This window comes from Magnolia sinica, chromosome 2, assembly GCF_029962835.1.
Source record: "Magnolia sinica isolate HGM2019 chromosome 2, MsV1, whole genome shotgun sequence".
In the NCBI taxonomy this organism is placed as follows: Eukaryota; Viridiplantae; Streptophyta; class Magnoliopsida; order Magnoliales; family Magnoliaceae; genus Magnolia; species Magnolia sinica.
In genome coordinates this window covers 107,520,744-107,532,984 of record NC_080574.1, presented here as the reverse complement: position 1 = coordinate 107,532,984, position 12,241 = coordinate 107,520,744, and positions in this window count along the sequence as shown.

The window sequence follows — 12,241 nt, the reverse complement described above, 5'->3', positions numbered from 1 at the left end:
AGACCCGACTACTAGCTCAGGCAGAAATCACTTAGGATCGAATTCTTTAGGAATCAGACAAAAATTAGTTAAGTACTAAGCTAAATTAATCAATGAATTATCTTGAACCATTTTCTACACGAACTGCAAGACCCAAAACTAATAGAATCACCAACCCAACATTACCTAGAAACTGAGGATCAATCTCAAAACTCAGTTGTTCTTAGGAGCACATTGAAACTCCATATCGAACCTGGACTGCGTGTCGAAAGTACGATTACACTAAACTATACGGTTATGACCGCCTTACTAGGCTTGACAACCATCATGGGAATCAAGTCCAAATAGTATCCAGAAATGCATAACTTGAGCCTGAAACGAAGTGTCTGAGAAACGCGAATATCTTTAGAAAATGAACTCAAACTTAAGTGATTTGGGCCGTTCGCTTGCAAGCCAAATTTAAGGTTTCAGACTGTCAGATTCTAACCCAACTTCACCCTTGGATCAGGAAAATTTCCCTACACAAGTCAGTGTACTTGTGGACCTGATCGAGTGACGATAGCTATTAAACTGAAATTGGTCCTCCGCAATCGATTTACAAATCCGATTGAACCGAAATCTTAACCTAATATAGATCCATTGTCAAAGAACTTTTTCTGGACCATGTGCAGAAAATGGACCTCTGGATGAACTCCGTTGGCCCAAAACAGCCACCCTTTGGCTATACCCTAAGTATACCATAGCCCTAGGGCCATTTACATCACATCTGGACATATATAAAACCCTTAACCCACCCCTCTCTCATTTCATACGAATTTTTCTAACCCTAGGAGAGAGAAGAGAGAAAAGAGGAGAAAAGAGTGAGGAGAAGTGTGAGAGACCTGTGGCTTGTTGCTGGAATTCACTCCCATCACTCCACGTGCCGAATTATCTCACCTGTGTCACTATATCGTCGAATCTAAATCCATTTTTGGGTAAGAAATCCAAACCCTAATCTATTTTAGGAATCTAAATAAAGGAATCAGTGAAATGGCTAACCTATTTCATGATTTAGGTAGCCATTTTGCTGTAAATGGAGACGTGGTGTACGAACCGAGTTCGTAACAAGCAAACCGACGAAAGGTGCGGACTATAAACGTTTAGGTTATGGTTTTCAAGGCTTTCAATGTTAGTTAATAATTTATCACTGACTTGATTGCTGTCACATATACTTAGATGTGATGTTTTTCATTTATTACACATATATATGAACTATGTTGAATATAATGCATTTAATGTGTTTGTTGAAATGTTTTAATGAATATAGAATTATGATTTGTGCTTGCCATGACTATTGATTGAGAATACATGATTGTTGTATGTGTGACAACTCCTTTGTGAAAGGGTTTATTATAATATATGTTACAATTAATTTATTACATGTATGTTGATATGTTACATGCTGGGGTAAGAAGGCTCCCCGTTGTATCCAGTGAGCAAACCAATCTCGTGAGCCAAATAAGATGGTATGGGACACTGTATTCGAGCTGTCGGTTTACGCTAAGATAACGAGTCTTCCCGTAGTGACCTTGAGTATAAACTAGGCCTATGCTGAGGTGACGAGCCTCCCGTAACGACCTGAACTTGCCTATCCACTGCTTTTAAATCAGGGGTGATGTTGCCCTATAACTTGCCTATTGTGTGTGATTAACTAGGATTGACGACCCTAGATGGATCATTATTTGGGTAAATGATATAAAGGGAGGTACCTTAGCTTTCCGAACCTGCTGTATGAATAAGCCTAATTAAATATTGGCTAACATGACCATGCACCGCATTGCATGTACTTTGGCGAGGAAGTGCACGTGTCCGGAGTGGTGCATGCGCAATCGTGAGATGATGTCACTGAGGGAGTGCAGGCGAGGGCATGCATCATTATCGCATACCATTCTTGCATTAAAAAGAGTACTTAGGATATGATTACTATATTGCTTTATAATTGCTGCTTGACTGAATTGATAACATGTTAACATTTGCCTTATAGCTCCACTGAGTTGATCACTCACTCCCACTCTGGGATGGTGTTTTAAAACACCAACCACTCTGTTGTAGCTGCAGGCGATGGCGAGGCTTAATAGATGAAGCCTAACTTTTATGACGTCGAGGAGGGGTTCTTCTACATGCAACTTTCTGGCGGATCTATGTAGACCTGGAGTTGCGTCGCCGGGATTATAGGGATACAAATTAGACAACCATTACATTTTATCATTTTGTAAATTTTGAAACTATACTTGTAATTATTTAGCCCGGTGACATATTCATACTCTGGGGACTTACAACTACTTATGTACTTTATTTATTTATCACAGTCTTTCGCTTGTGTAATCTAATTGTCTCTGGAGTATGATATGCTGATTTAGCATAATCTCATTCATATTTAATGTACTAATATGGACAATATTTAATCATCATTATCTATGTTACATAAGTGATGCAACAGATCTCGGGAGTTGAGCCTTTACTCAACCCTCGATTTTCGGGGCGTTACAAGTTGGTATCAAAGCATAATTTGGATTAAACTGGACCTGCATTATGGTAACACGATGCACACTGGTGTACTTTGACTTAGGAGGGGATGCTAAAAATGTAAAAAAGAACGTAGGATTCCAAGTTTCACCGATGGGCGAAACTCACCATTGAAATAGGACCCTTATGCATCTGTGATCATGTCAGATGATCCCAATTCCTCTCTAGACCATTAATCGATGAGTTTAGATGATAATTCAATGTATTCCGCCCTCAAATGACCGGAACGTGTGAATATGCGCGAGATGAAACTGAAACCACTTCAAACGGACTCGGGGGTCCAAACAGCACAAATTGGGGGAGACTAAAGTGGCCTCTGTACATTTTCGGCACCCTGGGGGGGATGCCATCTCCCCTAGGGCGATGTCATCGCCCTACATCCAGTGGACCGCGATGGCATCGCGCTTACTGCGAGGCCTCGCGGTCCAAGTTCAGCAGGCTGGTCGGGCCCCAGCAGGCCGCGGCGGGCCGACCATGTACACTCATATGGGGCCCACGAAGCACGTGTGGGACCACTCTATATGTCCCTTTTGCTTCATTCTTCCATTTCCAAGCTCTCAAAAATCTGATTTTTCTCCCTTAAGTCTCCCTCCATTCCCATATCTTCTTCATCTTCTCTATTTCACACCCACCTCCCATCATATTCCTCAAACCCATCTCATACAACTTATTTTCCCTATTTCTTACCTATTTGAGCACAAAGCCTACGCCTTTGTGTCTCATAACACACAAGCCTCACAATCCACCCTTTTCCCAAGCTTTTCTGACTTTCATGGCTCTTTTTAAGCTAGTGGCTACGATCTTCTCTCTCTCCACACTTCTTTCCTTCATGGGAAAGAAGAGGGCTTCCACAGATGAAGCTAGGCCTAGCCACCCAACCCGTCCAAGGAAGAAATCGGGCACCAAAGCAAGTACAAGCGCCACACGAGAGTAGAGGATGAAGCGGGATCTTGATCCCCAAATTTCTCTTAAAAGAGCTCTACCGGTGGACATAGGACATGGTAGGTTTCAAGGCTGTAGAGTTATCTTTGAAGCACACGTAGACAAAAAACTATTTGGGCTTTATCCGGCGATGGACCTCCTATTGGATGCCGGGTGGGGTCCCATATTTGAGGGCAAGTCTATTGCGAAGGAGAGCACTGTCTGAGCCTTCTACGCCCACATACGAGATCCATTGCTGGAGCCTCTTCAGTTCTCTATCCCCATGGGAAGACGGAAAGTCATTGTCAATGTAGACTTGATAGCCCGAATTATGGGGATTCTGCGTGGAGAGGTACATGCTAGCGAGAGAAATCTTAGGAGTATGCGTGAAAGAGATCGTCATACATGATTCCTTTGTGGCCGACTGATCCACTGGAATCGAGTCCACTACCTCTGAGCGACCAAGATGACTCATGACTTTCGCCTACTCCACCACATATTCACACACAATGTGTATCCTAGGTGGAGCAATCGTATCGAATGCACGCGTTTGATGGTAGACTTCCTATACAGAGCTAGGCAAGGAGACAAGCTATACCTACCTACGTACATACTATTACAGATAGTTCAGACTACACTCTCTCCTATGACATACATTTCACTCCCATTCGACCGACTTATATGCAAGCTTACTTGTGAATTTGGTTACAGACTTGGCACAGAAAATCTTGCGCCGATCCATTTCATCAATGACACAACGCTTAACAACATGGGTATTGGGCCACAACAACGTCATGCCCAACTCGATGAGAGTGGGGATGAGACGGGAAGTGAAGAGGAAGAAAGTGATGAAGAAGAGGATGAAATGAAATAGAGGAAGGAAATGAGGAAGGGGGAGAGCATAAAGAGGAAGAAGAGGAGGCCCAAGACTCTGATGGGAGCTCTCCTCCTGCTATACATGAGCGCTACCATGATCGCGCTGCTTTAAAATCCCGCTTGGCTCAAATTGAGGAGGGCCAAGTCACCCTGTGACAGGAGGTCAGAGAGACTCGAGCCGAACTTGAAGAGAATATGGCCTACATGAAACAGAAATTTAAAAAGGTGTCTCGCACCTTAAAGGCTATCCTGTGCTGCCTACAAGACAAGGGTGCACTTCATCCATCACCAGAGTCGGATGGCTAGTCCTATGTTGTAGTCGTCTTTGGGTTTTCTTTGCTTTCTTGTTTTCTATGTTACAGCTTTGATAGGCTTAGTAGTAGGGTAGAGTTGTTGGTGTGTTTTAGTGTTTAAAGCTTTATTAGATTATCTCACATGAATCTTATGTCATGATCCATGTAAAACTACATCTCATGTATTATGACAATTTTGGTTTAATGAAATGCATGAAGCTCCTTTTGTTATGAAATGTGTAAAATGCTTGAGAAATTAAGTGTTGTTATGCAAAATCTTATACATGTTGCACCCTATATTATATATAGGGAATGCCACCTATGCCCACTTGGAGTACAACACGTCTTACACTTGGCGAATCGAGTGACGGGGCACCTCCCCTAAGTGATAGCCACACGGACCACAGTTTGGGCCCAAATCACGAGACTATGCCAGATTCTCTACCGGCCACTGGCCCCACAAATGGGCTGACACCTTCTGCACCATCGGTTTCAGAATAGAACCGCGCATCTACCTCAATGTCACACATGCCTCAGGCGGCTCTTCCTCTTGATAAGCTGGAGCAAATGATGCTCCTAATGCAGCAGCAGTAGCAGATTTGGACCACCATCGCTGGGGCCCTTGCCAAAAACATGAATGTGGTTCCTCCTGCACCACCTGTGCACCCTGCTGGAAGCTTGAATGCCAGCGGCCTATTCGAGAGATTCCAGCGCTTCTGACCTCCCGCTTTTGTGGGTACTCACAGACCTAAGGAGGTCGAATATTGGCTTGACCGCATCTCTAAGATGCTGAAGCCGCTGCACTGTACTGAGGCAGAGCAGGTTGAGTTATTCACGTATATGTTTCAGAAGGAAGCCAGTCTTTGGTGGGATAGCATCCTACGGACAGTGGCTGCTGAGTATGTATGGACATGGGAAGCCTTTGAGACCCGCTTCCATGAGAATTACTTTCCCCTCACATACCGTAATGAGAAGGAGGGTGAATTCTTTCACCTCTGTCAGGGAGGAATGACTGTGGCTGAGTATATGGAGCTGGCCAGATACGCTTCCTTGATATTAGCAAATGAGCCGATGCGAATGCGGCATTTCTCAAATGGTTTGCGGCCCGATATTCGCATGAAGATGTGTTGCACTAGCATTTCCAACTATGTTGAGCTAGTGAACATGTATCTCTGAGCTGAGCAGGACAGGGATAGACTATCTCATACACGTGTTCCCATGGGCCCGAGGCCTCAACCAAATTTGCCTGGCAGGCCGTTTCTCGGCAAGAGGCCACGTGCAGATTTACCTTGCAGACTTACAGCTCCACCGACTCAGTTGAGGCGAGCAGACTTGTGGTGCACTTACTGCAAGAGGTAGGGCCACACTAACACTTACTGCTTCACCAAGATGAGGGACAATGGCTTTGTGCCTCCTCAGAAGATCAACCGTCAGTTACCTCAGGCCATCTTAGCTCCACCTCTACAGTCGGCACCACCTGCACCTCGATTTAGGCCGCCTCAACGACTTATGGTACTGCAGCCAAATCATCCTCAACAAGCTCTTGTGCACTCACTTGCAGCTGAGGCTTCTGAGACAGCAACCGCAGCACCATTGGCTTTTAAAGTCACAACACACATCCAAGGTACACTCGTATTTCTGTTGGTGGACACCAGGTCCACTATTTCGATCATATCATGCGCAGCAGTCAAGCGACTAGGGTTAAAAACTACTCCTATCGTTAGGGTGAGACTCCTTACCACCACAGGGACCTTCTCAGACTCCACCAAGACTTGTAGAGGTTGCTTGATAGACTTAGGAAGCAGAACAGTGCTCGTTGACTTGATGGTCGCTCCATTATGTCATTACGACATCATCCTCGGTATGGATTGGCTCACCGAGATGAGGCAGAGATCGATTGTGATACTAGAGTGGTGATAGCCCATGTATCTAAGGGCACAACCTTTACTTTCCCAGTGTAGGTCAGTTAGTACTACCGCATTAGTTGTTGTGCTACCTTGCTAGAGAATGTTGATGGTTCGACACTTGGGAACACGCCTGTAGTCCGAGATTTCACGGACGTATTCAGGACGATACCTGAACTACCTCCTCGACGCGAGATCGACTTCACCATCGACCTAGCGCCAGGTGCGACACCTATATCTCTATCGACGTATCGCATGCCTCCGTGTGAGATGGAGGAACTGAGGAGACAGATCGATGATCTGTTGGATGCAAGCTTCATACGACTGAGTGTATTCCTTGGGGAGCACCCATGTTGTTCGTGAAGAAGAAAGATAGAGCATTGCGATTGTGTATTGATTATCGCAAGTTGAACTAAGTGATAGTGAAGAATAAGTATCCTTTGCCCAGGATAGTTGATCTGTTCGATCAGTTGAAAGGAGTACAATATTTTTTAAAGACGACTTGCAGTGAGGGTATCACCAGTGCACGTCAGGGATGAAGATGTGCAAAAGATAGCATTCAGAACCAGCTTTGGGCGCTACGAGTTCCTTGTGATGTCATTTGGACTCACAAATGTACCTGTCGTGTTCATGGACCTTATGAACTGGGTGTTTCATCCATATCTGTACCGATTCGTCATCGTATTTATAGATGACATCCTAATATACTCTAAGAGTCAGGAAGATCACGGTGAGCACTTGCGAGCAGTTTTTAATACTCTCAGGAAGAACCAATTGTTTGCTCAATACAAGAAGTGTGACTTTTGGAAAGAAGAGGTCAAGTTCCTGGGACATGTGGCGTCCAAGGAAGGAATAGCTGTGGACCTTACTAAGGTGACTGCATTTCAGGACTGAGAGCAGCCCGGTTTAATTACTGAAGTGAGGAGTTTCCTCGGCCTGGCAGGTTACTATCGTTAATTCATTAGGGACCTTTTCAAGATAGCCAGACCGTTGTCTCAGCTCATACGGAAGGATCTCAAGTTTGCCTGGAATGAGAAGGTAGAGGCAGCCTTTCATGAACTGAAGGACAAGTTGACGTCTACACCCATACTAGTATTAAAGAGTAGGGGGTCAGATATACCATTTACACTGATGCCTCTCGTGTTGGTTTGGGTTGTGTTCTTATGCAGAGCATCACGATAATTGAGGAAACACGAGGAGAATTACCCTACGCACGATATGGAGTTGGCAGCCGTCATCTTTGCATTAAAGCTCTAGAGACATTACCTCTATGGAGAGGAGTTCGAGCTCTTTTGCGACCACAAGAGCCTCAGATACATATTCACACAGAGAGACTTGAATATGAGGCAGGGATGATGGATGAAAACCTTGAAAGACTTCAAGTTTGAGGTTTCCTACCATCCTGGCAAGGCCAACCTTGTGGCAGATGCATTGAGCCGCAAGAAAATGATAGCATTTGTAGCTCCACTGATGATATGAGAATGGAACATGGTGGAATTCGTGCGAGACTTTGAGCAGAAACTTATAGTAGAGGAGCTGTTTAATAGCGTCGCACATATTCGTGTGCAGCCACTTATCAATGACCGAATCATTATGGCTCAGAGGGAAGACGAAGGGTTAGTAGAGTTGAAGAAGCGAGCTAGTGACGATGAAGACTCTGAATGGAGAGTTGGTTCGGATGGGGGTTTACGTTATCGTGGCCGCCTATGCATCCAAATCTTCATGACTTGAGAAGGAAAGTTCTCGAAGCTGCTCACAATTCGAAGGTGGCGATGCATCCTGGTAGTACAAAGATGTATCGAGATATGAAACGCTCGTACTAGTGGGACAACATGAAGGTTCACATAGCAAACTATGTATCCCGTTATCTCACATGCCAGTAGGTTAAGGCTGAACATCGCCAACCTCCTGGATTACTTCAGCCCATGCCCATAGCTGAATGGAAATGAGATTTCATCTCTATGGATTTAATTTCAAGGTTACCGAAGACGAGGAAGGGATATGACTCCATTTGGGTGATTGTGGACTAGTTAACGAAATCGGTTCATTTCCTCTCGATTAAAGTTTCGAACTCCGCAGATGATTTAGCCAGGCTATGCATCAAGGAGATAGTGCGTCTGCACAGAGTGCCTATGGAGATTGTATAAGATCGAGACACGCAATTCACATCTATCTTCTGGACTCTCATCCAGGAAGCAATGGGTGTGAAACCGAAGTTCAGTACCGCGTTCCACCCACAGACGGATGGGCAGACGGAACGGATGAATCAGGTATTAGATGATATGTTGCGGGCATGTGTGCTTGATTTCAAAGACAGTTGGGATGACTATTTTCCTTATGCTGAGTTCGCTTATAACAATAGCTTTCAAGCGAGTATTGGCATGGCTCCTTACGAAGCTTTGTATGGACACTATTGCCGAGCCCGCATTGTTGGGCAGAAGTTGGCGAGAAGAGTTTGATTGGCCCAGATTTGGTATAAGCGACCTCAGAGAAGATCGACATTATTAGGTATCGACTTCTTATAGCACAGAGCAAATAGAAGAGTTACGCCGATACGAGACGGCGACAGCTAGAGTTTAAGGTTGGGGACCACGTGTTTCTGAAAGTTTTTCCAATGAAGGGAGTCCTTCGCTTTGGTAAGAAGGGGAAGCTTACGCCACAATTTATTGGTCCATTTCAGATTCTAGACCGAGTGGGTGTGGTAGCGTACTACCTTGCTTTGCCCACACCACTTGCAGGCGTGCACAACATCTTTCATGTATCGATGCTAAAGAAATACATTCCTGATCTGTCCCATATTATCAAATGAGAGCAGGTATAGTTGAGTGAAGATGCTACCTATGTACTGCGACCGACGCATATTCTATAAAGGAAGGAGTAGGTGCTACGTAGTAAAGTAATTCCGCCTGTGAAGGTACTATGGACGCACCATGCTGAGGAAGTGGCTACCTAGGAAATAGAAGCCGAGGTCCACAATAACTACCCTCAAATCCTCTAGGAGTACGAAAATGTAATAAATTAAGAGAAGAAATTTTTCTATAAGTGGGGTAGATTGTAACGTCTCGAAAAAATCTGTACAAAGACCCGACTACTAGCTCAGGCAGAAATCACTTAGGATCGAATTCTTTAGGAATTAGACAAAAATTAGTTAAGTACTAAGCTAAATTAATCGGTGAATTATCTTAAACCACTTTCCACACGAACTGCAAGACCCAAAACTAATAGAATCGCCAACCTAACTTTACTTAGAAACTGAGGATCAATCTTAAAACCCAGTTACTCCCAGGAGCACATTGAAACTCCGTATCAGACCTGGACCGCACGTCGAAAGTTCGATTACCACGAAACTATACGGTAATGACTGCCTTACTGGGTTTGACAACCATCATGGGAATCAAGTCAAAATAGTATCCAAAAATGCACAACTTGAGCCTGGAGCAAAGTGTGTAAGAAACGCAAATATCTTTAGAAAATGAACTCAAACTTAAGTGATTTGGGTCGTTCGCTTGCAGGCCAAATTTAAAGTTTCAGACCATCAGATTTTGACCCAATTATACCCTTGGATCAGAGAAATTTTCCTACACATGTCAGTGTACTTGTGGCCCTAATCAAGTGATGATGATCGTTGAACTGAAACTGGTCCTCCACAGTCGATCCACAAATCTGATCGAAACGAAATCTTAACCTCACATAGATCCATTATTAAGGAACATTCTCCAAACCGTATGTAGGTAATGGACCTCTAGATAAGCTCCGTTGGCGTGAAACAGATGCTTTTTGGCTATATCCTAAGTATACCATGGCATTGGGGCCATTTACATCACTTTTGGGCCTATATAAGGGCCTTAACCCACCCCTCTCTTTTTCCATACGAATTTTCCTAACCCTAGGAGAGAGAAGAGAGAAAAGAGGAGAAAAGAGTGAGGAGAAATGTGAGAGACCTGTGGTTTGTTGCTGGGATTCACTCCCACCACTCCACGTGTCGAATTATCTCTCCTGTGTCACTACACCGTCGAATCCAAATCCATTTTTGTGTAAGAAATCCAAACCCTAATCTATTTTAGGAATCTAAATAAAGGAATCGATGAAATGGCTAACCTATTTCATGATTTAGGTAGCCATTTTGCTGTAAATGGAGACGTGGTGTACAAACTGAGTTCGTAACGAGCAAATTGACGAAAGGTGCGGACTATAAACATTTAGGTTATGGTTTTCAAGGCTTTCAATGTCAGTTAATGATTTATGACTGACTTGATTACTGTCACATGTACCTAGATGCGATGTTTTTCGTTTATTACACATATATATGAACTATGTTGAATATAATGCATTTTATGTGTTTGTTAAAATGTTTTAATGAATATAGAATTATGATTTTTCCTTTCCATGACTATTGATTGAGAATACATGATTGTTGTATGTGTGACAACTCCTTTGTGAAAGATTTTGTTATAATATATGTTATAACTAATTTATTACATGTATGTTGATATGTGTAGTCTAAGTGTTTGATAAAATGTCTGAATGAGAAAATGCTTGCTGAAACTTATTTAATGAGGGTGTTGAGATAGAATTCTCAATTACCTTATCTATAGTTACAGTTTCCTTCATGTAACCTATCTCGCTACTACGTGCTTTATGGATGAAATGCCTATGTATGACAACATGTACACTATGTATTTGTTTAAATGCTCAAATGAGATTTATAATTGAATTGGTTGTCACTTGTTGTTTTAACTATCACATATGAATGCCTATTGTATTTGAGTATGATTGGGACTAATATGTGTCCAGACAATCAGTAACGGTTTACGATCAGTGGCCGAACTAGTTTCGCCCCAACGGATATGTTCGATAAATCTGAGTCGTATGATGATTATCGACAGTGGCTAAGCCACGAGGAGTGTATATGCACTCCATGTCGATTAATTTAACGTGCGCTCATACTAGTCGAGCTTGTCAAGTAACCCGATTGGCCTAATGTATGTTCACCATGTATGGACGCTACTATTTGAATCTAAGGTACCACTTACTAGTGAAAAGCCTGTTTAACCTTGGTACCACGATCCGCTAAGACTTATGAGCTGGGCATAGTGGTATGGGACACCGTGGTCGAGCTGTCGGCTTACGCTGGTGTGACGAGCCTCCTCATAGTGTCCAATGATCAAACCAATCTCGTGAGTCAAATACGGTGGTACATGACACTGTATTCGAGCTGTCGGCCTACGCTAAGGTGACGAGCCTTCCCGTAGTGACCTCGAGTATAAACTAGGCCTATGCTGAGGTGACAAGACTCCCATAGCGACCTGAACTTGCCTATTCACTGCTTTTAAATCAGGGGTGATGTTGCCCTATAACTTGCCTATCATATGTGATTAACCAGGATTGAAGACCCTAGATGAATCATTATTTGGGTAAATGATATAAAGAGATGTACCTTAGCTTCCCGAACCTGCTATGTGAATAAGCCTAATTAAATATTGGCTAACATGACCATGCACCGCATTGCATGTACTTTGACGAGGAAGTGCACATGTCCAGAGTGGTGCATGCGCGATCGTGAGATGATGTCAATAAGGGAGTGCAAGCGAGGGCATGCATCATTATCGCATACCATTCTTGCATTAACAAGAATACTTAGGATATGATTGTTGTATTACTTTATCATTACTGCTTGACTAAATTAATAACATGTTAACCTTT